Source organism: Giraffa tippelskirchi, chromosome 3, assembly GCF_054371585.1.
Source record: "Giraffa tippelskirchi isolate mGirTip1 chromosome 3, T2T-mGirTip1v1.2.pri, whole genome shotgun sequence".
Lineage (NCBI taxonomy): Eukaryota > Metazoa > Chordata > Mammalia > Artiodactyla > Giraffidae > Giraffa > Giraffa tippelskirchi.
This window is the reverse complement of record NC_137277.1, coordinates 31,294,022-31,319,186: the sequence shown is the minus strand read 5'-3', so window position 1 is coordinate 31,319,186 and position 25,165 is coordinate 31,294,022. Positions and strand designations below refer to the sequence as shown.

Genomic DNA, 25,165 nt, shown 5'->3' with positions numbered 1-25,165 from the left:
CAAGTTCCGATTTTACTGAATTCCAAATACATACAAGCATCCCGGCATTCTAGAATTAGTTTGCTCTTCAATAATCTAAAATCAATGTTCAGCTTTCCGGGAGGAAAATGAAAGCACATCAGGCACTTTGCAAAAGCTATCCATCATGCTGCTTGTCAGAGTCAGGGGTGAAGGCCTTTGTTGGAAAGAATGTTATTCTCTGTATCAGCTCTGTCTCGATCCAGACGGACAAGTAGCCACCTACAGGGTGGGCTTCCAAGCACAGCTCTGGTTGATGGCTGGGTAGAAAGGCAAACACCTGCAGATTCAGCCCGAAGTCTCACTTCTTTTGTGTGAGGGAGAGAAAGAGTGAAATACACTTTTTAAGGTATCAGAGAAGAAAGACCCAGGAAAGGCTATAGAAGAGGAATCAATACAGAAAGATCAAAGCCAGAGAAAAGATTCAGAAACACAGCAAGTTGTGGGCATCAGGAAAACCTTTATGACTGTTGTTCGAATAACAATTTCCTATTAAGTTAAAAATTAACAAAGTAACTTTTAATTAGGGAAGATAAATCAAGTCATATCTATTTGGATAAACACGAGTTTACGAAGCATCTGTTCTTTCCCTGTTTAATATGCTGTCTCATTAATTTCTCCAGGCCTTTCTTTCGAACTTCTTTACAAGGTCTTGCCTTTTGCCAACAAGCAAGTGGCATTTAAACTCAACACCCTAGAGCAGTCATATTTTGCTGACCCTAGTCCAAACTTTGCCACTCTGCCACTTTGCCACTCATTCATACCCTGAAATTCATCCTCACCATCAGTTATTTCAGGATGCTCCAGGAGAATAATGTTAATTCTGGCTGTGCAACTGGATGGTGGCCACTATTTTCCTCCTCTAATACTTGGGCTTCAATGATGTTCTAAGGCACCTTAGTTCCCTCTGAGCAACACCACTGCCTTCCTTGGGAATTTCCATCTCCTACTTGGTACCACATGCCTTGAGGCCAAATAACAAAAACGTAAAACAGACACAGTGTTGCAACAAATTCAATAAAGACTTTAAAAATGATCCGAGTCTCCTAGAAAGTGTCATACTGAGTGAATTATGCTTGACAGAAAAGGAGATCTGTCCTATGACATCCCTTACCTGTGGAATCTAACAAAAAAAATGATACAAACGATCTTGCTTACAAAACAGAAAGAGACTCACAAATTTAGAGGATGAACCTACGGTTGGGGGATGGAGAATGAAGGGGCTGGACAGTTAGGGAGTTTGGGATGGACATCTTCACACTGCTATGTTTAAAATGAGTAACGAACAAGAACCTCCTACACAGCCCAGGGAACTCTGCTTAAATGTTACGTGGCAGCCTGGATGGGAGGGGTGTTTGGGTGAGAATGGATACATGTATGGCTGAGTCCCTTGGCTGTTCACCTGAAACTATCACAACACTGTTTATTGGCTATACTCCAATATAAAATTTAAAAAAAATTTTTTAATGGTCCACATCAAAAAAAATCTTAAAAAAAATTAAAATGAGCCTTTCTGCTCGTGGACGCCTCCGAGAAAGCATCGTTGAAGTCTTCCCTGCCTCCACTGCCGTCATGTCTAAATCAGAATCTCCCAAAGAGCCCGAACAGCTGCGGAAGCTCTTCATCATAGGATTGAGCTTTGAAACAACCGATGAGAGTCTGAGGAGCCATTTTGAGCAATGGGGAAGCTCACAGACTGTGTGGTAATGAGGGATCCAAACACCAAGGGCCGAGGGTTCGGGTTTGTCACATACGACACGGTGGAGGAGGTGGATGCGGCCATGAATGCAAGGCCACACAAGGTTGACGGAAGAGTTGTGGAACCAAAGAGGGCCATCTCAAGAGAAGATTCTCGAAGACCTGGTGCCCACTTAACTGTGAAAAAGATTTTTGTTGGTGGCATTACAGAAGACACTGAAGAACATCACATGATACATTATTTTGAACAGTATGGGAAAATTGAAGTGACTGAAATCATGACTGACTGAGGCAGTGGCAAAAAGAGAGGCTTTGCTTTTGTAACCTTTGATGACCATGACTCCGTAGACAAGATTGCCATTCAGAAATACCACACTGTGAATGGCTACAACTGTGAAGTGAGAAAAGCCCTGTCTAAGCAAGAGATGGTTGGTGCTTCATCCAGCCAGAGAGGTCAAAGTGGTTCTGGAAACTTTGGAGGTGGTCGTGGAGGTAGTTTCGGTGGGAATGACAACTTTGGTCATGGAGGAAACTTCAGTGGTCGAGGTGGCTTTGGTGGCAGCCGTGGTGGTGGCAGATATGGTGGCAGTGGGGATGGTTATAATGGATTTGGTAATGACGGTGGTTATGGAGGAGGCGGCCCTGGTTACTCTGGAGGAAGCAGAGGCTATGGAAGTGGTGGACAGGGTTATGGAAACCAGGGCAGTGGCTATGGTGGGAGTGGCAGCTATGACAGCTATAACAACGGTGGAGGCGGAGGCGGCTTTGGCGGTGGTAGTGGAAGCAATTTTGGAGATGGTGGAAGCTACAATGATTTTGGCAATTACAACAATCAATCTTCAAATTTTGGACCCATGAAAGGTGGAAACTTTGGAGACAGCAGTTCTGGCCCCTATGGTGGTGGAGGCCAATACTTTGCCAAACCACGAAACCAAGGTGGCTATGGTGGTTCCAGCAGCAGCAGTAGCTATGGCAGTGGCAGAAGGTTTTAATTGCTGCCAGGAAACAAAGCTTAGCAGGAGAGGAGAGCCAGAGAAGTGACAGGGAAGCTACAGGTTACAACAGATTTGTGAACTCAGCCAAGCACAGTGATGGCAGGGCCTAGCTGCTACAAAGAAGACATGTTTTAGACAGTACTCATGTGTATGGGCAAAAAACTCGAGGACTGTACTTGTGACTAATGGTATAACAAGTTATTTTAGTTTCTGTTCTGTGGAAAGTGTAAACCATTCCAACAAAGGGTTTTAATGTAGATTTTTTTTTTGTACACATGCTGTTGATTGCTAAATGTAATAGTCTGATCATGACGCTGAATAAATGTCTTTTTAAAAAATAACATTAAAATGAAACATAAGACATAGACTGCAAGAAAATATTTGCAAGTAACATCTGATGAAAGATGTGTATCCATAGTATATAAAGAACACTCAAAACTCGAATATGAAAACAGAAACCCAACAGGCATTTCACCAAAATAAGACACACAGATGACAAATAAGCAAACAGAAAGATGTTCAACATCATTAGTCATTAGGGAAGAACTAATTAAAACCACAACAAGATGCTACTTTTCATGCACTTAGAATGACTAAAAATAAACCAATAATCAAACAACTTACAATACCAAATGCTGGCAAGAATGTAGAACAACTGGAACCCTCATAGATTTCTGTTGGGGATGTAAACGGTACAGCCGCTCTGGGAAATAATCTGACATTTCTTATAAAATTATAAAATACCCTTACCAAATGGCCAAGTAATACCACTTCTCAGTATTTATCCAAGTGAATTGAGAATTCTTGTTCCCACAAAAAAAAAAAATCACACATAAATGCTTATAGAAGCTTTGTTTGTAATTGCCCCAACTAGAAACAACCTAGACCTTCAATACGTAAATAGATAAACAGTAGTACAGCTGTACAATGAAATACTGTTAGCAATAAAAAGGAATAAACTGATTTCTGCTTCTGATCAAGGTGTAGTAGTAACTGAAATTGAATTTGCCCTCTTACCTGAAACAAACAAAGGAAATCAATAAAGTATATGAAATAACAGTTTGTAAGAAATTGAGTGTTAAGAGGTAAAGAACCACAACCCCAGAAAAGCAGGATATGGATGAGGTGAGTCCTAAAGTTGTCTCAAGGAGCAGCTTGATAGAGTTTCCAGGACACCGCACAGGGAAACCAGTGGAGCCCAGCGGATTCCCTAAGCTGAAGAGACAGATCTGAGAATTCAGGAAAACCAACACAGCGAGAGTTACCAAGGCAGACTGGGGAGGGAAAGAGAGCTATGAAGAGAGAGAACTGCAGTGACCCACAGAGTCTCACCTAGTACTCAGGGGAGTGCTGATCAGAGAACACTTGTGAAGAAGCTCCCTTAAGGAACCACCTGGGTAAAGAACCACCAGCAAGAATCACAAGGAAAAGTGCTGTGCTCCTGCAGGACCATTTACACTTCTGTGTCTTTGATACCTTTGTTGTTGTTCAGTTGCTAAGTCATGTCCGACTCTTTTCGACCCCATGAACTCCAGCTCACCAGGCTTTCCTGTCCTCCCCTATCTCTTGGAATTTGCTCAAACTCATGTCCATTGAGTCAATGATGCCATCTTAGGTTTGAATTTATCATCTTACTATTAGCTTTCTCTTTGTTCATCTTTTCTTTCTCCTCATTTTCTACCTTGCTTTGGATGAGTTGAATATATTTATTAATAGCAATATCAATATGTTGGTAACTTTGGAGGCTTATTAGCTATAACCCTTTGTGGTTTTATTGTAGCACTTGCTTTAAAGCTTATGCTATATTTTTTTAACCTATCACAGTCTAGCTTTAAGTAATATTGCATTATTTTATGTATAGATAAGAATCTTCTATTTCTTCCAACCTTTGTGCTATTGTTTATGTTCATTTTACTTTCATATATGGTATAAACCTCAGCCACTAAGTTTTCTTGTTGTTTAAATAATTACCTTTTAAATTTATTTAAATAATAAGAATTGACCTTATGTATTTAGTGCAGTTGTCATTTCCTGTGTTCTTCATTCCTTTGTGTAGAGTCATGTTTACATCTGGTAGCATTTTTCTTCTGCCTGGAGGACTTTCTTTAATTTTTCTCACAATGCAGATTGGCTGTCAACGAATTATTCCAGTTTTCAAATATCTGAAAACATTTTTATTTCATTATTATTTTTCAAAGACATTTTTTGCTAGGTGTAGAATTCTACACAGACAGTTTTCTGTTCCATTGTCTTTTTGTTTGCATACTAATAAATTATAAAGGAATAATCTCAATAGACACAATAAAAATATTTGACAAAATTCTCTTATGGTTTAAAAAAGAAAGAAAGAAAAATTTTCAGCAACCTAGAAATACAAGGGAAATTTACCTAGTAAAAGATGTTAACAAAAGAACCCTGCAGCTAACTTATTTAATGGTGGAAAACTAAATGGCGACTTTCTTTGAAATGAGGAACATACAAAGATATCCATTCTCAACACTTCTATTCAACATCATACTGGAGAGTCTAACCATGCAATAAGGCAAGTACAAGAAATTAAAGTCACTCAGTTTTGAAAAGAATGCACAAAGCTGTCTTTACTTACATATAACATAATCTCTTCTGTAGATAATTCAATGGAATCACAAAAAAATCCACTAGAACTAATAAGTGAGTTTAGCAAGATTACCGGATGTAAGATCAACATTAAAATCAACTGTATTTCCATAAACTAGCAACAAACAATCAGAAATAGAAATTTAACCAAAATTGTAATTTACAATAGAATAAAAAAATATAGAGTGCTTAGGGATAAACCTGACAAAAATGTGAAAAACTTGTTAAAAACCACAAAGCTTTTTTTCGGGGAAAATAAAAAGACATAATATATGAATACATATAATAATATAAATATATTTGAATATATATTCAAGCAAATAAAAATAGTGGACATACATAATATATACATATATTTCCTCAAAGTATTTCCCACCAAATGTTTATTTATAAGACAGGGGAAAACAGTAACTTTACAGTGGACCACATTACAGGCACCATGTTAAGTGATCAGATTTAACATTACCAGTTATAGGGCATGTCAATATATGTATCTCCTAAATAGGTGGACATTCTACAAAATATTTGATCAATAAACTTCAGAAAGAGACTTCCCTGGTGGCTCAGTGGTAACGAAGCTGTCTGCCAATGCAGGAGATGCAGGAGACCCGGGTTCAGTTCCTGGGTTGGGAAGATCCCCTGGAGAAGGGAATGGTAACCCACTCCAGTATTCTGGCCTGGGAAATCCCACAGAGAGGGGCCTGGCGGGCTCTGGGGTCACAAAGAGTCAGGCAGGACTTATCGACTAAAAACAACAAAGCTTCAGAAATGTCAAGGTCACAAAAAACAAAGATGGAGAAATTGTCAAGAAGAGAGAAGATTTAGGACATAGGCAAATAAAGAAAACGTGGAATCCTGAACTGGTATCTGAAATGGAAAAAGGATGTTAGTGGGAACACTGGAAATTCTATGAAAGCCTGTAGTTTAATTAACAGTATTGTACCAATGTTAACCTTAGAACTTTGCTAATGGTACCACAGTTCTATAAAATGTTAACATTGAGCAAAGCCGGATGAAGGCTGCATTGAAAGTCACTTTTCTATCTTTGCAAATCTTCTGTAAGTCTAAAATCATTTCAAAATAAACATTTCTTTAAATAACACTAATAGCACTAAAAGAGACCATGGAAACTTTCAAAATCATCTCACAGTTGGAAAATATGATCCAAAACTGACAAGAAACCAAAGAAGTTCTACCACATAAATACTTTCAAATTTGTTATTTCAATAGATAAATAAAAATAAAATCCAAACTCAAACAACAAATGGGGGGAAGTGTTGCATGTGATGCACAAAGGAATGCTTTTCTTAGCATGCAACAAGCTCTTACAAATCATAAGAAAAACGTAAACACTCCTATGGGAAAATGGTCAACATGGATAACCAGAGAGTTCAACTTTTTAAAAGAATTACAAATAACTCTTAAAACCATGTAAATATGTTCAGCCTCACTAAGAATAAGAGAAATGAAAAGTAAAATTCCAAATAACATTTTCAACAAAAAATTGACAGAAGTCAAAATTTTATAATTCATTGTATGTTAGGGAACACCTGGGAAAATAAACTTTCACGAGGAGTGAAAATTGAAACGACTACTGTGCAGGAAAATTTTAAATGTCTAAAAATTATAGATATTAATTCTTGGTGGCCCAACAGTTCTATTTCTAGGAATCCATCCTATAAATATGTCTAAATGAGAAAGGAGGATATTCACTGAAGTATACATTGTAACAATGAAAAATTAGGAACTAGTTAAATGTCTATCAATAGTGGCCTGACTAAAAATAAACAAAAGCATATTCACAATGGGATATCTTTAAAAAGAACAAGTGTGAATGATAGGAGACTATATCCAAGATGATATATAAGGGGGAGAACAAGGTGTATCATGTGCTTTTATGATTTTTTAATTTTTTATGAATTTTTTAATGATTTTTTTAAAAGAAAAGGAAAACTGGCACATGTTTGCAGTTGCATAGAATGTCTTTGAAATGATGCTCGAGGAACTGGGTCATAGTATTTGCCACTGGCAAGAGAAAATGGGTGGCTGGGGCCAGGGACAGATGAGAATTTTTTCCTCACCACTACACTTTGTGTAACTTTTAAAACGTTGTACCAACAGCATCTATTAATTATTCAAAAAATTGACTGAGCACTGAAACATTTCTTTCCTGGATTAAAATGGCAGATAAAGAGTATTTTGTAGGAGCAAACTCAAACAACAGGAAAAGTATGTGACAGGTGTATCTGAGTCGCCCCACCAGGAACCATAGCAGAAATGATGGAGAAGCAAAGTTAGAAGTCAAGGATTTGTGGTATCTCGAGTTCGTGGGATCACACAGAGTTGGACACGAATCAGTAACTAAAAAACAATAGCTGAAGTCTGCAGGGCTCCCTAGGTGGTTCAGTGGTAAAGAATCTGCCTGCCTATGCAGGAGCTGCAGGAGATGTGGGTTCAATCCCTGGGTCGGGAAGATCTTCTGGAGGAGGAAATGGCAACCCACTCCAGTATTATTGCCTGGAGAATCCATGGACAGAGGAGCCTGGTGGGCTACAGTCCATGGGGTCACAAAGAGTAGGACACTACTGAGTGACTGAGAATGCACACACATGCTGAAGTCTGTAGCCGAGCCCCAGACTGAAGCAGCGAGTTGCATCTGTTAATAGAATTCCTGTCTCAAAGGTGCCGTGCTGCCATCGAACCAGCACTTGGAGTCTGGCTTTACTGATAGATGAATAAGATTGAACGTGACACCTGTGTCCAGTGAATCCCCTGACATCATTTAACTAACACTTAGAGCAGCTGCTTTTGAAAAATTACCTTCAGACCAGGCCCACCCTAGCAGAACAAAAGCATCACCTTAAGTACTTTTCCAGTTCCCAATAAATGGAGATTCTTGCCCTGCAAGAGGAGAACCGAGCCATATTTTATTTGAAGTCACATCTGTCGCTTTCTTTTTATGTCCTCCGCTGCCTACCTGAGGTCACAGTTCCTGGGCTCAGTTGTGTCTGACTCTTGGCGACCCCATGGACTGTAGCCCACCAGGCTCCTCTGTCCATGGGATTTTCCCAGCAAGAATACTAGAGTGGGTTGCCAATTCCTCCTCCAGAGGGTCTTCCCAACCCAGGGATCAAACCCATGTCTTCTGCATCTCCTGCATTGGCAGGTGGGTTCTTTACCACTGTGCCACCTGGGAAACCCCACGATGCCAGTGTTATCACAATATCGTCTCTCTGTTGAGCTGTGATGACTGATCCCTGCCTGCAGCATAAAGTACATGGTCAGTTGTATTTCTAAGGTCCTCCACCATTTGGCTTTCTATGTGCTCTCACCTATCCCCCAGCATCTATGCAGAACTACTGGACCACACCACCATAGTCTTCTACTGATAGGTCTCCAAACTGTCACTCATGCTTCTCTCTCCATTACCTTCTTAATGACCATCCACTAATTAACCAAGGCCAGGATTCAGTGTTACCTCCTAGTGAAGGATTCCCCAACCCTACCAGATCGGATTGATGGATACCCTCTTCTTGCTCCCAGAGCATAGACACAGCTTGTACAAGTCTCTACTGTAGAGATGTTCATCACGGTGCCTTATTATCCATCTTATTCATCTCTCCTCGATATTTGTGGTCTCTGGAAGAGAAGGAATTATGACTACTCCCTTTATATCCACATGCCCAGGTCAGTTTCCAGCACATTCTGAAAGCTCAAGACTTACATTTTTAATAAATATGTAGATTCTGTTTGCAGCTCCTGGATGTCTAGTTCAACCCTCACGTTCTCCCTTACTTTTCTATACTTAGTCTCTTGCTTCAGACATTGCCTGTACCCGACTCACACCTGGAGGATAACACTTATGGCACACTCAACCTCCTGCTGAAACATTCAGTTGCATTTCTCATTGACAGAAACACTTCACCCCAGGTAAGCTGCCCTAAATGTGGCTTATTCTTCTGCACTTTCAGATTCAACTTTATTCTATTTTCCTTGACAAATATTTTCCACCTGAACACATTAAAATCATGATGTAATATGGCTACACGCTATCCAGAATGGATAAAATGAAAAGGACAACTTGGTTCTACATGTTGACAAGGACACGGAGCTGGTGCACATGTAAACCGGCATGACCACTTCAGATATCTATTTAGCTAAATACAATTGCTCATGACCCACCGATTGTATCCTGGGTATAAATCCAACAGTACATACAGGACATGTGTAAGAATGCTCACAGGTCCAGGGGCTAAGACTCCAAGTTCCCAGTGCAGGGGCTGGGGTTCAGTCCCTGGTCAGGGAACTAGATCCTGCATGCCACGATAAAGATTGAGGATCTCACGTACTGCAACTAAGACTCAGCATAACCAAATAATTTTTTTAAAAAACTTAAAAGAAAAAGAATATTTACAGCAGTGCTCCAAATTAGAAACACTCCCAATTGTGCATCTCAAGGAGACTGGACAGTGAGAGTCACTCAACCATGTCTGACTTTTTGTGACCCCATGGACTATACAGTCCATGGAATTCTCCAGGCCAGAATACTGGAGTGGGTAGCCTTTGCCTTCTCCAGGGGATCTTCCCAACCCAGGAATCAAACCAAGGTCTCCTTCATTGTAGGAGGATTCTTTACCAGCTGAACCAGAAGGGAAGCCCAAGGATACTGGAGTGGGTAACCTATCCCTTCTCCAGGGGATCTTCCCGACCTAGGAATCGAACCAGGGTCTCCTGCACTGCAGGTGGATTCTTTACCAATGGAGCTATCAGGGAAGCCCTATCAAGGAGAGCTATCAGGGAGACCTGAGCTATCAGGGAGACTGGATAAAGTGTGGCTTATTCACACAGTGAAATACTACACAGCTGTGAGAACAAACCATTGCTCTACCACACCATACAGATGGACCTCACAATGTGGGGCGAAAGAAATCAGACACAAAAGACATGAGAAGAGCACATGCTCTAGAATTTATTTTACGTAAAGTTCAACAGCAGGCCAACCTAACCTGTGGTGGTGAAAGGAAGTCAGGGTTGCTGGGGGCTTAGTAACTGGGAAGGGGGATTAAGGAGCCCTCTGTGTCACTGGTAACTGTTTTGGTTGCGGTTACAAGACTCACCTTTTAGAGATTCTTCAAACCACACATTTATGGTTGTGCTGTGTGTGTGTGTGTTTGTGTGCTCAGTCACTCAGTCGTGCCTGACTCTTGGAGACCCCACGGACTGTAGCCCGCCAGGCTCCTCTGTCCATGGGATTCACCAGGCAAGAATACTGGAGTGGGTTGCCATTTCCTTCTCCAGGGAATCTTCCTGATCCAGAGGTTGAAACCTCATCTCTTGCGTCTCCTGCCTTGGCAGGCGGTTTCTTTATTCCTGTGCCACCTGGGAAGCCCTATGGTTGTGTTATGCTTGAACAAAATTAAATGTAAAATGTCCATGGCATTTGGACTGTTGCTTCACATTGAGGATTTCACTTAGAGGATAGATGATGAGTTAATTGATGGAATTTGACTGTCAAAGTGCCCATATACCTCTGGGAGGGCGGGCTCAGTGATTTTGCGATACACCGAGGCCATCGACCTGTTCAGTTTGTCCTCAGTGTTTCTCCATTTAAAAAAGAACTGGAACTAAGATCTGTGGAGCCCAGACTGTTTAACCAGGACTCTGTGGTCAGCTGGGCAGCTGGAGGATTCACTTCTCTCTGCTGAGCCCAGTTATGATGGGAGCTGTTTGAGAACAGACTTCTGCTCAGACTGTGTTTTCTGGGATTCTGTCATCCACTCAGCTTCTCTGGTGACTAAGACGGTAAAGAATCCACGTGCCAATGCAGGAGATGCTGGTTTGATCCCTGGGTCAGAGAGATTCCCTGGAGAAGGAAATGGCAACCCACTCCCATATTCTTACCTAGAGAATTCCATGGACAGAGAAGCCTGGTGGGGGTGGGCTACAGTCTATGGGGTCACAAGAGTCAGACACAACCGAGCAACTAAACACACACACACACACACACACACACACACACACGCACAGATAGTAAGAAGCTCTTCCCCAAGAAGGCTTTTCAACGACAAACCAGCCCATCCAGAGTCACATCCCAATCACCTCCTTTAAGGGCTCTTGAGTTCCAGGCTATTTCCCACCTCCCCTAATAACTCTATAGGGGGTGGGAGTAGGAAACAGACAATTAGGACAGCCCCTGTGTCCAGAGTCCACTGGAATTATTCAGACTCATAGCCCCAAGACATCTTACCCTGCCTTGCCCATTCCTTTCTGTGGAAACCAAAATGAAGGCCCTTGGCCTCAACTCCCCCTTCTCCATCTTCTCTGAGATTGACCCTGGTGCTTCTCTGAGTGACCCTCAATAGCATGGCATTTCCCTCCTCTTGGAAACTGTGCATAACAAACTCTTCCCTTTAAAAAATTTTATTATTATTATCATTTTAATTAATTTACTTATTTTTAATTGGAGTATAATTGCTTTACAATGTTGTGTTAGTTTCTGCTCTACAGTGAAGTGGATCAGCTTTATGTATATATGCATTCTCTCCCTCTTGGATCTCCACCCCTCATCCCACCCCTCCAGGTCATCACAGAGCACCGTGCTGAATTCCCCGTGCTATACAGCAGCTTCCCATTAGCTATCTATTTTACACACAGCAGTGTGTAAAATACTACACTATTTTAGTCAATGCTATTCTCTCAGTTGGTCTCAGCCTCTCCTTCCCTCACTGGGTCCACAAGTCCATTCTCTACATGTGCAACAAACTGTCTTTTCTTGGCAGCCATTTCTTGATCCACTGGCCTTGCTATACCCCAAATTTTTAATTAATGCCCAGAATTTTAAATATTGGGAGATACGCATGCACACTGATTTTGAGGGCCAGTGCTTTAGGAATGCTCTCCTATCTTTTGCAAAAAAAAAAAAAAAAAGCTACCCAGACATAGATGACTCCAGAACAGATGAATCCTACCACAGAAGGAATTTTCTTTGACTCAAGACCAGACTCTGAGTTTCAGTGTGGTAGCAGCAACACCACGCCTCCATGACCCTACCACCCCCATCCATGACCCTACCTCCAACCCCGCCAATGTCAGGTCAGGTCCAAGCAGCTTTCTGGCTTTATAGAGATGGAGCACAGATGAGGCATCCTCTCCAAGGAATCCCAAAGTAGATATGGCTTCTGAGATTGCTCCATCTTGGAACGACTTGCTCCAGGTTTTCCCAACTCAGTTGGTTAGTGATGACATAGGAAATTATTGCTAGACACCTGAATTCTCTCTCTCTCAGCAACTGGACTTCTTGATCAATTCGGGGACTCCATTCTCCCCATCTTTTTGTGGAGCCTCCTTCCTCATTTTTCCTTTTTTCAGAAATTCTCTTTCAGTGGTTCTAAAATAGCTTTATAGAACAGTTTTTCTTCTGGCCACTCTCCTAGCTCCAATTTATGTCTCACATGTTTATCTCATATTCTCTGTCAAAAGAGAACTTGTGAGATTACATATGATATGCCACATTTAATTTATACAAACTGACCAATAAAGGAGAATTCTTATTTCATTACCTTCTTCCACAACCATCTATACTCATCAACAAGATTGCCCCTTGCCTCCTGAACATGAAGTGCAGTCATTTGTCATTTTAAAATGTTACAGGTAGAAAAGTGGAGATGAAGCAGGACTTTTACAAGGAGAGACTTTTCCCAAACTCCTGTCCCATTGTTGGCGGAGCCCAGGGGACCACACTCATGACCCCAAGCCCAGCACCAAAAAGGAAATAATGAATTACCACTTGCTGAATGCATTTTAAGTGCCAGGTAATGAGCTAAGTGCTTTATAGAGATATATTATCCAACCAACCCCATGATAACCCTAGGGGTAGGTGCCTGCATTTCCAAAGGAGACATCTGAAACTCAAAAATATTAAGTAACTTTTGTTTGTATACCTTGTAAGAAGGACAGTCATTATTCAAACTAGGTCATTCTGATTCGAAAGACACAATTCTTAATGACTACAAGATGGATATAACATCTGAAGGTGCTTTCAGCAGAATAGCTTGGAAATTAGATATGGGATTCTAATGTATCATTGCAGATTCTGAAATATGGTAGTCATGAATTTTCCCTCAACACTCAAAGTGAAAAAAATGCAGTATTCCTTAATTTTCATAAATCATATTAAAATCTGGCTTATAGCCTTGACACACCAAAGTCAACTTAGAGTTCAAAATCAGTTACAATCGAGGCTTTCTCCTCTCTCTTCCACTGGACTTATTTGGGTCTGTAAAAATGGGTGAGGGGAAGTCTGGTCCCTAGAGTATTCTGGTATCTGAAACTTCTGAGGGTCTATATTCCTTCACTATCAGTGATCTTTGTGTCTCCTGGCTTGCTTCCCTGTTTTTCACCTGTACCCAAGTTTCCACTCTACCATCAAACCATCCTCAGATGAGATCTTGCTATCACTGAGCTGTTGAACCCAAGTGGATCCCAGTTTCTTTCTTTCTTTTTTAATTGGAGGATAATTGCTTTATATGTGGTGTTAGTTTCTGCTGCACAACAACATGACTCAGCCAAATGTATACATATATCCCCTCCCTCTTGAGCCTCCCTCTCACCCCTGTAGGTCATCACAGAGCACCGAGTTGAGCTCCCTGTGCTATACACCAGCTTCCCACCAGCTATCTATTTCACACATGGTAGTGTGTATATGCCAGTCCCAAACTCTTGATTCATCCCCCTCTCCATGTCTACACATCCATTCTCTACATCTGTGTCTCTATTCCTGCTCTCTCTCTCTCTCTCTCTCTCTCTATATATATATATATATATATACACACATATATATGACATTTACATGTATATAATTTTTTTCTTTCTGACTTGCTTCACTCTGTAAGACAGACTCTAGGTCCATCCATGACTCTACAAAGACCCAATTTCATTCCTTTTTATGGCTGAGTAATATTCCATTGTATATATGTACCACATCTTCTTTATCCATTACAACACTTTCCCCAAAACTTGATCTAGCAGAGTGACTTTCTCTGGCTTTGGACTGCTGACAGTGATTCAGGATCATTTTTACAGCAAGTTCTCTTACTTAAAAACTTAACTTGGATACCAACCAAGTCTACGTAGCTTCATTCTTAGACTGCCAGAGCACCTCAACTCCTCTGGAAGAGGAGTCTCTCCCTAGGAAAAGGGACAGAACAGCCTGAATAGGAGGACGATTACTCTCACGGGTGTCGGAGGCTGCATATCCATGACTCAGGCTGCAAAGTGCATCCTGGGATGCCAGCCAGTGTAGAGGTCCAATCTGTGGAGCACAGACCGCACTCGGCAGGGGATCAGAAGTCTGGGACACAGTCAGGAGGAGTAACTAAGGAGGTGTGTGTGTGCTCTGGCTTTCGAATCCTGTGAAGACAGAAATCTTTGGCTTTTAGACTTGGCTTTCTGTTCTTCTCCCTCTCAGTGTTGAACACATCAAACTTTAGAAGAAGCTATTTTGCCTGATCTCTTTTTAACGATAAGTACAGTCTGACTGATGTTTGCCAGGTCATACAAAATGTCTCCACAGCCTGCTAATGTCCCAAATTAATCCTCGGTGCTTTCTTTAATAAGATAGAGGAAGCCATTATGGATAAGACATTGTGTTCTTGTTTTGTTGTTTAATCCATCTAGCAGTTTTATGAATCAGATATGATCATTGTCTTTCCTAGAGAAAGAAACTGTCAGGGGAGTGAAAAGACAAGCCACAGTCTGGGAGAAAACAAATTTCAAAGGACATATCTGATACAGGATTGTTCACCAGAATCAACAAAGAATGCTTAAAACTTAATGATAAAAAGCAAACAACCCAATTAAAAATGAGTTGACGACTTTAACCTCACCAAAGAAGGTACTCAGATGGCAAATAAGCTTTTTAAAAAGTGCTCAACATCACGTGTAATTAGGGAAATGCAAACATTAAAATGATAGTGAGATACCACTACACTCATATTAGAACGGCTAAAACACTGATATACCAAGTGCTGGTGAGCATGTAGAGCAACAGGAACTCACACTTTGCTGGTGGGAGTGCAAGATGGTACCACTCTGGAAGACAGTTTGGCTATTTCTTACAAAACTATGATTCAGCTATTGTGTCCCTTGGTTATTTACTCCAAGGAGTTGAAAACTTATGTCCACATAAAAAAACTGCACAGAGATATTTACAGCAGCTTTATTCATAATTACTGGAACTTGGAAGCAACCAAGATGCCCTTCAGCAGGTGAAAGGATAAACTGTGGTCCATCCAGACAACGGAATATTATTCAGCACTAAAAAGAAATGAGCTATCAAGCCATGAAAAGACATGGAGGAACCTTAAATGCATATCACTGAGTGAAAGTAGCCAGTCTGAAAAGATTACATACTATATGATTCATCTATATGACATTTTTGAAAAGGCAAAATTATTGAGACAATAAAAAGATCAATGATTCCTAGGAGTTAGTGAGGGGAGGGAGGGAAAAAGGATTGATAGATGGAGCACAAGGATTTTTAGAGCAGTGAAATTACTCATAATGATGGATATATGTCATTAGACATTCATCCAAACCCATAGAATGTACAGCACCAAGAGTGAGCCATGATGCAAATGATGGACTCTAGGTCATAACAATGTGTCAGTGTAGGTTCATCAGTTTTAGCAAATGGACCATTCCAGTGTAGCATCTTGATAAAGGAGAAACCTGTGCATGTGTGGACACAGGAACTATATGGGAAATCTCCATGCCTTCTGCTCAGTTTTGCTGTGACTTGAAACTTCTCAGGGAAGCCTGGAGTGCTGCAGTCCATGGGGTCGCAAAGAGTCAGACATGACTGAGAGACTGAACTGAACTGAAACTGCTCTAAAAAATAAAGTCTGTTTTAAAAAGAAAGGAAACAAAGACCTCCCTGGTGGTCCAGTGGTTAAGCGTGCGCTTCCAATGCAGGGGCATGGGTTCAATTCCTCATTGGGGAACTAGATCTCACATGTATGACCCCAGAGAAAATATATTTACTCTGAGTTAGAGGACAAAGCCTGGAATGGCCAGAATATGGAGAGAGAGCTGGGTCTGGTGTTCATCACCTTAAGAGGTTTAGGGAATCAGTTAAGGGAGGAGACTGTGTTGGCCTGAAGGACAACCAGCCCAGAAAGAAAGGAGTGAGCAATCCTGGGGTAAGATATGAGAATATTATACAGATCAGAGAAGCTACTTTGAGGATGATATAGGGGGGACTGAGAAGATGGAGAAGGTGGAACAGTTGCTCAGCAATTGGAGAGACTAAAGGAGAAACTGATGTGGGAGTCGAGGTCGAGAGGGGTGATCATTTAAGAGACATGGAGCTGAAGGGGAGGACAGGGCAGGGAGAGGACTCAGGAAGGTGCACTTGGGAAGTTAAAGGCATAGGTGAGCTGACAGATGGAAGAGAGGCTGCCCAGGAGCCCTGGTGGGTGGACTGTGATATCAGAAGGACCACAGAAGAACAAGTATGTTTAACAGTCAGATGCAGAATTTTGCCCAGGAGCTATATCAATATGAACATTTTAGAATGTCATGTGTCTTTTCTATTCCCCTAAATTGAGATCATCTGAACTTTGCTGATTGCTGGTCTAGTTCTAAATACACACACACACACACACACACACACACACACACACACACACACACACACACACACACACGTCCCACTTACTGAGAAAGGCATATATGAGAATGAATTAGTCCAAAAGTGGGACTTCAAAACAGTAAAGAAGAGAGAGGTAAAGTAAAGAGCAAGGGACCAGAGAAAGATAATCACCAATGTCAATCGATCATAATCTCAGATGGCCTGTCTGCAAATGATTCAGTTATTATTACAAATGTTATAGTTGATCAACCCTTGCTTTACAGCAGTTCCTCTGCACCCACTTTTTCCAGTCCTGACAGCACTAAATACTATGCATTATCCTCTTTCTGAAGATCAAATAGCTGAAGCTCAAAGAGGTGAATCAAGAGTTCACATTCAGTAAGTGGTATATTTAAAATTCAAATCCTGGAGTAGCACTTGCGGCAAACTGAATCCTGTGTGTGTTGACCTTAAGTGGATTTGGGGATGATTAAAGGATTCCCTTAACTGTTGTGAAGAAACCAAACTTTAAAAAGTAGTAGTCCACCCTGCAGAGTAAAGACAAATAGTTTTATTTGGTATAAGAGGCACCTAGAAACATGCGGCATTTCCTAACTCTTTAAAACTGCCACTTCTGGAGCACTTCAAGTGTAGTTCTGGGCTAGCTAAGAATAGATTTTTTAATTAATGTATTTTTTTCTTGCTAAGTAATTTTACAATTTGAAAAAAAAATCCCTTAATATGCAATTGGGGATTTTAATGCTCTGTGCTCCGTGAATATATCTGTAGAGCAACCCGCTCAGAGACAGTTCCTCTAGCAGTGTTCTGGGAGTGATGAGTATCATTAACACAGTGTGACTGTGTTAAAGTGAGAGAGTCTTTCACCCAGGGAATCTAACATGCAGTTAGTGTCTTGATAATTAACCCATTGCCCTTGAAAAAGAAGGTGATTAGAAGCAAAGGCGATTAACTCCTTCCAGGTGATTACCCCTGAGTCCCACTTCCATCTCAGAAAGGGGATTCCAGAAGGGTTTGAAGGAAACAGGATGACAGAAGCAGATAGATTGTGCCAGGAGTGCTAACAGTGCCAGGGAGGGCTAGATGGTGCGGTGGGATGTGGGAGGCTCTCTCTTCGTGACTTGTGTCCTGTTTCTTTGACACCTCGGAAACACGGAGAGCCACAGCTCTCAGGTGCAGGGCTAAAGCTAGATTTGTGTTTGACCCCTGGTTGGGGAACTAAGATCCCACATGCTACAGGACGACTAAGCCCGAACTACACAGCTAGTGAAATCTGTGCCATGCAATGAAGACCCAGCACATCCAAAAAAAAACAGCAAACATCTAGAAAAAGGTAAACCATGTAAACAGGAAACAAAAGAAATCAATAGTGTATGTGTCAGGCTATGTAAACCTCAGAACAAAGAAAATTACCAAGGACAAAGAATGAGATTACATAATGACAAAAGGGTCAGTTCATCATAAGACATAACAATCCTGAATATATATGCACATAACAACAGATTAAAAACACATGAAGCAAAAACTGACAGAGCTAAAAGGAAAAGTGCACAGATTCATAATGTAGCTGGACATCCTCTTAAGTAATTGATCAACCTAATAGATTAAGAAAAAAAAAAACAAGCAAGGATATAGAAGGAATGAATAACAGTATCAGCTAACTGTGTCTAATTGACATTTATAAAACCCTCCACCCAACAACAGCTGAATATACATTCTTTTCAAGCACCCATGTCACAGTCTCCAGGACAGAGCATATCTGGATTTATACAACAAACCTGAACAAATTTAACAGAATTAAAATCACACTAAGTATGCTCTCTGTTCATAATAGAATTAATCTAGAAGTCAATAACAGAAATAGAAAAGGGAAATCTCTTAACACTTGGAAATTAACCACACACATCTAAATAATCAAAGTGTCAAAGAAGAAGCTTCAAGAGAAATTAGAAAATGTTCTGAAATGATATGAACATGAAAAAGTCGAAAGTTACAGGTGTAGCCCAACAGTATTTAGAGGAAAATTTTATAGAATTAAATGTGCATGCTGAAAAAGAAAAGAACCTATCAGATCTTCCTTTATACTGAAACTTCAAAATAAACCCTGATTTCTATCACTTCTTGCTGCCTTGACTCTAGACAGCAGTCCACACTATCTTGACTCTTCATACATCGTTATTTTTTATCCGTCAAACAGAACTTAACACTTTCTAGACCAAAGGTTAGCAGCATTTTCTCTAAAGGGCCAGATAGTAAAAATTTTAGACTTTGCAAACCATACAGTCCCTGTAGCAATTACTCAGCTCTGTTATAACACAAAAGTAATCACAGACAATCTGTAAACAAATGATCATGACTGTGTGCCAATAAAACTTTATTTATGAAAGCCAGCTGTGGGCCAGATTTGTCCCCCAGACTGTAGTTTGCCAGCCCTGGTCTAGAATCCTAATGTGGGAAGTTCTAAAGCATAATTTTCTTTTTGTGCTGTGTCTTCACTGAGGCATATGGGATCTTTAGTTGCAGCGTGTGGGATTTAGTTCCCTGATCAGGGATTGAACTCGGGCTCCCTGCATTGGAAATGTGAAGTCTTCCCTGGAGTCCAGGGAAGTTCCCCTAAAACTTAATTTTCAGTCTTCATCTTTACTTATTATAAGCCAAACCACTTTTTTAGGTCATTATTTTACATGATATTATATACCATCTTTTTTTGTCTTGTATTTTATTTACACCATTTAAAAAATATGGTCATATATGCTCTTTCACTTGGCCACAGGTCTGTAAACATGCAACAGAGAAACTTTCTACCCAGGGCTGCAATGGAATTATCCTAAACACCTGAAATCAATATTTCTTCATGTCTGACCTTTCTAGATAATCATCCATGTGACAGAATTGCTCCACAGACACTCATTTTTATCCCCGTAGGAAAACTCAACATTCTAATTAATGAGTCCTCTAATTAAACGTTTTCCTTCACCCTGAACTTTAGCTAAAAATATAAGGACAGGCAAGATGAAGATGAATCAAGCTTGAATTTTTCTTTCTGCTGGAGAACAAATAAGGATACACCCATGCAGTTTGTTTCTAGAAGTTCTCCAGGATGGAAAGAAGTCATCCACCCTTCCACATAGCAGGTGCGGCATACACATTCATGGGAAAAGGAAGGAGGAGCTTGCGATAAGGCAGACAGTACAGCCCAATGGTCCATAGACTAAATCCAGCCCAGAGACATGATGTCTGGAGTTCACACTGGTTTTAAACAATGTGAGCCACCACTAAAAAGACCAGAACATTTTACATTAAAAAATTCAGATTTCCACTTTATCTTTTTTTTTTTAAGATTTTTTTGATTGGACCATTTTTAAAGTCTTTATTGATTTTGTTATAGTATTGTTTGCTTTATGCTTTGGTTTCTTGGCCCTGAGGCACATGGGATCTTTAGTTGCAGCATTCAAACACTTAGTTGCAACATGTAGGGTTTAGTTCCCTAACCAGGGATTGAACCCACTCCCCTGCATTGAAAAATGAAATCTTAACCACTGAACCACCAGGGAAGTCCATCCACATTATCTTTTAAATAGTTATTTCGGGCAATATGGGGACCAAATTATTCCAGGGCAATAACAAACTAAGCTGAACAGAGGCGGATTACTTTTATGTAGAGAGTATTCACTAGTTTTCCACAATCTCCACTAATCCCTATTGTGCTAAATATTGGAGTAAAGTGTCAGCTGTCAATTATTATTGTTTTCACACTTTTTTATAATAAAGAAATATATTTCTGTGACCCATTCCCATCAAAGGCAAGAAAAAAAAGGATTGTGAAGGCCATGGAACTTAAGAAAAATGACATCAAGAACACATCTTTGTTGCCTCTCTGTTTGCTGTAGGTATTTGAACTTATCTCTGGTGCAGGAGAAAGAGCTTAGTCAGGAAGCTGAATTCAGGTGCTAGTCTTAGTCCATATTTAGTACAAGGGGATTTCTGAAGGAGGTACAGACCTGGTCTTGGCCTCAGTTTTTTTTCCCCATAAATTAAAAGCTATTGTATAGGGACTTCCCTGGCAGCCCAGTGGTTAACAATCTGCCTTGCAGTGCAGGGGATGCAGGTTCAAGCCTGGTCGGGGGACTAAGATCACATGCCACAGAGCAACTGAGCCCACTCACCACAACTAGAGAGTCCATGCACCACAATGAAAGATCCTACAACTAAGACTCCACAGAACCAAATAAATTTTTTTTAAACTGTTTTTGTAAAAATTCAAGTGTCTTGATTATAAGAGAAGTAATTAATTAGAATATCAGATGTCATGGAATTGAGTTGAAAGCTGAAGATCCAGGTTCAAGAAATAATGAAGAACCAATACACTGGAAGGCACTTGGCAGCAGAACTCGATGTACAATAGAGCAAACCAGGCAACACTGCCAGCGTGGATGCCGTCCCTGGCCTTTCAAGGACCTGTGCCCCCTGTTCACTATGCACAGTTCTAGCGGGTGATGGCCGTGCTTGGGGTCAGTGGCCTTTTCACCAGTTGCAGAAGCCAGAAAGCAGGCAGATCTGAGAGAAGGAGCCCCCGAGATCCCTTTTATCTCCCACTGCAGAGTGGCTCTAGTGGTAAAGAATCTGCCTGCTAGTGTAGGAGACAGAATGAGACTTGGGCTCGATCCCTGGGTCAGGAAGATCCCCTGGGGAAGAGCATGGCAACCCACTCCAGTATTCTTGCCTGGAGAATCCTACGGACAGGAGCCTGGCGGGCTACAGTCCATGGGGTCACAAAGAGTCAGACACAACTTTAGTGACAGCATGCGTGCAGAGCAGACACCCGGATGTCCAGTCCCACCAAGACTAGACATAGTGTGGGAGAGGTGAATCCTCAAAAGGAATCATCACTTCCCCTCCGACCCCTTGCTTTGTGTTGGAAACTTCTGCTGACCCAAGAGCCCCCTGAAACCCAGCATCAGAACCCCAGGGACGGATAAACCATCAGAGCCCTCAAAGCGGCAGGTCTGTGATGTGACGGGCAGAAGAATTAGTTGAGTTTCCACTGGTCGACTCAGCCCAGAGACTAAGTAGACAATAAATCTTGACAGCCCACTGAGCCATGAGAATGGGCCCCCTGGGAAGTTCAAGGACACCAGTAAATCATTCTCACTGTCTGCTGATGAGAGGGACTGGCTTCCGGGTGACCACCACCAGAGGCAGAATCAGAAACAGTGACCTCGGTGTTAACAGCTGAACGGCTGATCCTCGACCCCGGCACCACTGCATTCTCAACATCCACGGATGCCTCTGCTGTTGGCTTCGCGAGAACATCTCTGCGGCCCACCTCTGTCCTGTGCACTCGTGTCTCTTTGTTCAGCTCAGGAATGCAAGAGGGGAGGCGAGCAGCGCCCCTGTGGCCTCTTAGCATGAGCCATCAGCAGGAAGAAATGAGGAATGTAAGAAAAAATATCATATTTACCAAAGATTTGTTTTGAATAACCAGCCACCTGGGGTAGCAAGGAGCTGGAAGCACATTATAAAACTATTGCAGTATTGAAACAGAGCTGTACGAATAAAGCATACACAACAGTGCAGAAAGCCCCAGATAAAAAAACCATGAACCCTTTGGAGATTTCAGAATAATTTTTTTTTTTTTGGCCATTCTGGAAATATCCCAACCTCACACCATTCTGTTTACTAAGCGTCCTGGGGCTTGTTGCTGTTGTCTGACTCTTTGTGACCCCATGGACTGAAGCACTCCAGGCCTCCCTGTCCTTCACCATCCCCTGGAGTTTGCCCAAGTTCATGTTCATTGCATTGGTAATGCCGTCCAGCCATCTCATCCTCTGACACTCTCTTCCCCTTCTGCCCTCGATCTTTCCCAGCATCAGGGACTTTTCCAATGAGTCGTTTGTTTGCATCAGAGCTTCCAGTTTGCAACTGGAGCTTCAGCTTCAGCATTGGTCCTTCCAGTAAATACTCAGGGTTGATCTCTCTTAGGACTGACTAGTTTGATCTCCTTGCTGTCCAAAGGACTTTCAGGAGTCTGAAACTTGAGGCTTAACTGGTGTTTATATGGAAGGACATGGAAAGCCTGGTTGGCAAATCAAAGTCTTCCCCTTGCAGAAGGGTCTTGTTTATTGTCTCATCTTAACTTGTTCTTTATTTGGGCCTGTGAATTAGCAGTAAGAAACTCCATCACCTCAGAGGGAACTGAGCCACAGGAGGAGCTCAGGTGTGACATTATAAGAAACGCTGTCTCGGATTACAAGTAGAAATGTGCATATCTGGAATTTTTTACAGGCCGCAATGGCAGTGATGATGATGATGATGGCCTTTGCCAGAAGAAAGCAGAGGCTGTAGAGGAGAGAGCTGACCTGGCTTCACGGACCACGGCTTCCGCCCACCAGTCCCGCACATGAGGAGTGGGGATTACGCTTCCAGCTTTGTGTTTACTCTAACCCCTGAAGTCATCAGATTCTGTTGGGCCAAGTTAACAGGTGTCACATAAACTATTTACTTTACACTTCCATTCTAGAGCTCAGAACCAAGAGCCGCTTCCAGATTGTTTCCTTGCTTTTCCTTCCTGTGATTCTCAGAAATGGAAGAAAGGATGTAACGGGTGCTTTTCTTCCCGCATGGAGATGATGCTCAGTTATTGAGCTCCACCTTATGAAGAACCACAAAGAGATTTATATACAGATGCTAAGGATAGGGTGGTATCTGGTATTGAATGGGTTGAAAACCACAACCCTAAAGGGATAAAACATCGTTCAGAATATGAAGCTCTGCTCACGTGAAGAATCAAGCAGGCCTGGATCACCCATCACCTAACGGGAGCGTCCTGAATCCATTTTAGGGCTGTGTCCACAGTGGCCAGGATAAAAGGCAAAAACTGGTCATGCAGAGGCATTCTGAAGGATATGATTCTTATCATCCCATTCAGATTTGAGGCCACAAGGACACGTCTCTGGAAAGCGTGACATCCGACTGTCTGGGTGAGCATCTTTGTGGACTGCACCGAAATTTCCTTTGAATTCCCCCATGCTTCATTTAACTATGATGAAAGTCAAATTAAGCTGACTAAAGCCCCACACACTCTACAGGGGGCCTCACCCTTGGCGTTAAGGATGCCGTACCGTTCGCTCCCATGATAGCGATTTCTAATAATCAACCCGGCTGCTCATCCAGCAAAACAGGCTGGTCGCTCTGTGAGTCATCAATTAACAATGACGGAAGCCTGACTCTGGCAGGAGTCTCTCTCCATCACTCAAACCTGCGCTTTGAAGCGCCACAGGGTTGCCAGGAGCTGGCGTTCAGAGGTTTCTGTTTGAACGGGTAAACTCTCATCTCGGGAAGACATTCCAGGGGACGTCAGGGCTGTCATCAGAGGATCCAGCTGCCGCTGCAGCTCTGAGATAAAGAGCTTCCTCGTCCTCTTTAGAACTGCCCATCATCCACTCTCCTGGCAAGGTTCGCTCGCCAGTTAGTAAAACCATCCCAAGCAGCAGTGACGGGGGTAATTACAGCAGAAAGGCACTCCTGACACAATGTTTTTAAATAAAAAAAGAGGGGAAACAGGGAGAAGAAAGCTTGCTTCAAAGGTCTGACTTCAAATAGATTCAAAGAGGACGACTTTAATTCCCTGCGTGAGTTTATTCAGTGTCCATCCCCTGGTCTAATGGAGTTACCGAGATAAGATAAATCCCTGGGAAGTGGCAGGGATTGCCGCAATTCCATAAACCCTGCGTGGTTCCAGGGAAGCTGAAGGCCTGGTGGTCCAGGGCATGGGCTGTGGACCTCCCTCTTCTTCATGGAATCACAGTCTTAAGCACCAGGAGTGCATTCAAGGCCACGCTGCACCAACTTCTCCCCAGCCCGACATCCCTTGTCGCTTGCTCTTGCTTTCACTTCAGTATTTTCAGTGATGACGAGCTGTATGTGCTGTAAGGTAGCATGATCTTTTTTGAACGGCTCCATTTGCTCAAAAGTTCTCTACAGGAGGCTGAATAAAGCCTGTTTCCTTGTGGCATTCACATGTTGGTTCCAGAATAAGGTAAAGTCATCCTTCAACCAGAGATGGCTGCTGTACTATCAGTCCCCCGGGATAAATAGCCTCAGCACCAACAATTATTCCGTGCAGGAGTCACCCTCCAAACTGTTCTTCATCGGGGTTACTTCCCCTGAGCAGACTAGGGCAAGGGTCTGT

At 41.8% G+C, this 25,165-nt stretch overlaps 1 pseudogene; it reads left to right on the top strand.

Moving 5' to 3' along the window:
- Window positions 1-1,590: 1,590 nt before the first annotated feature.
- LOC145542596 (heterogeneous nuclear ribonucleoprotein A1 pseudogene) lies at window positions 1,591-2,801 on the top strand (annotated as a pseudogene).
- Window positions 2,802-25,165: the final 22,364 nt, after the last annotated feature.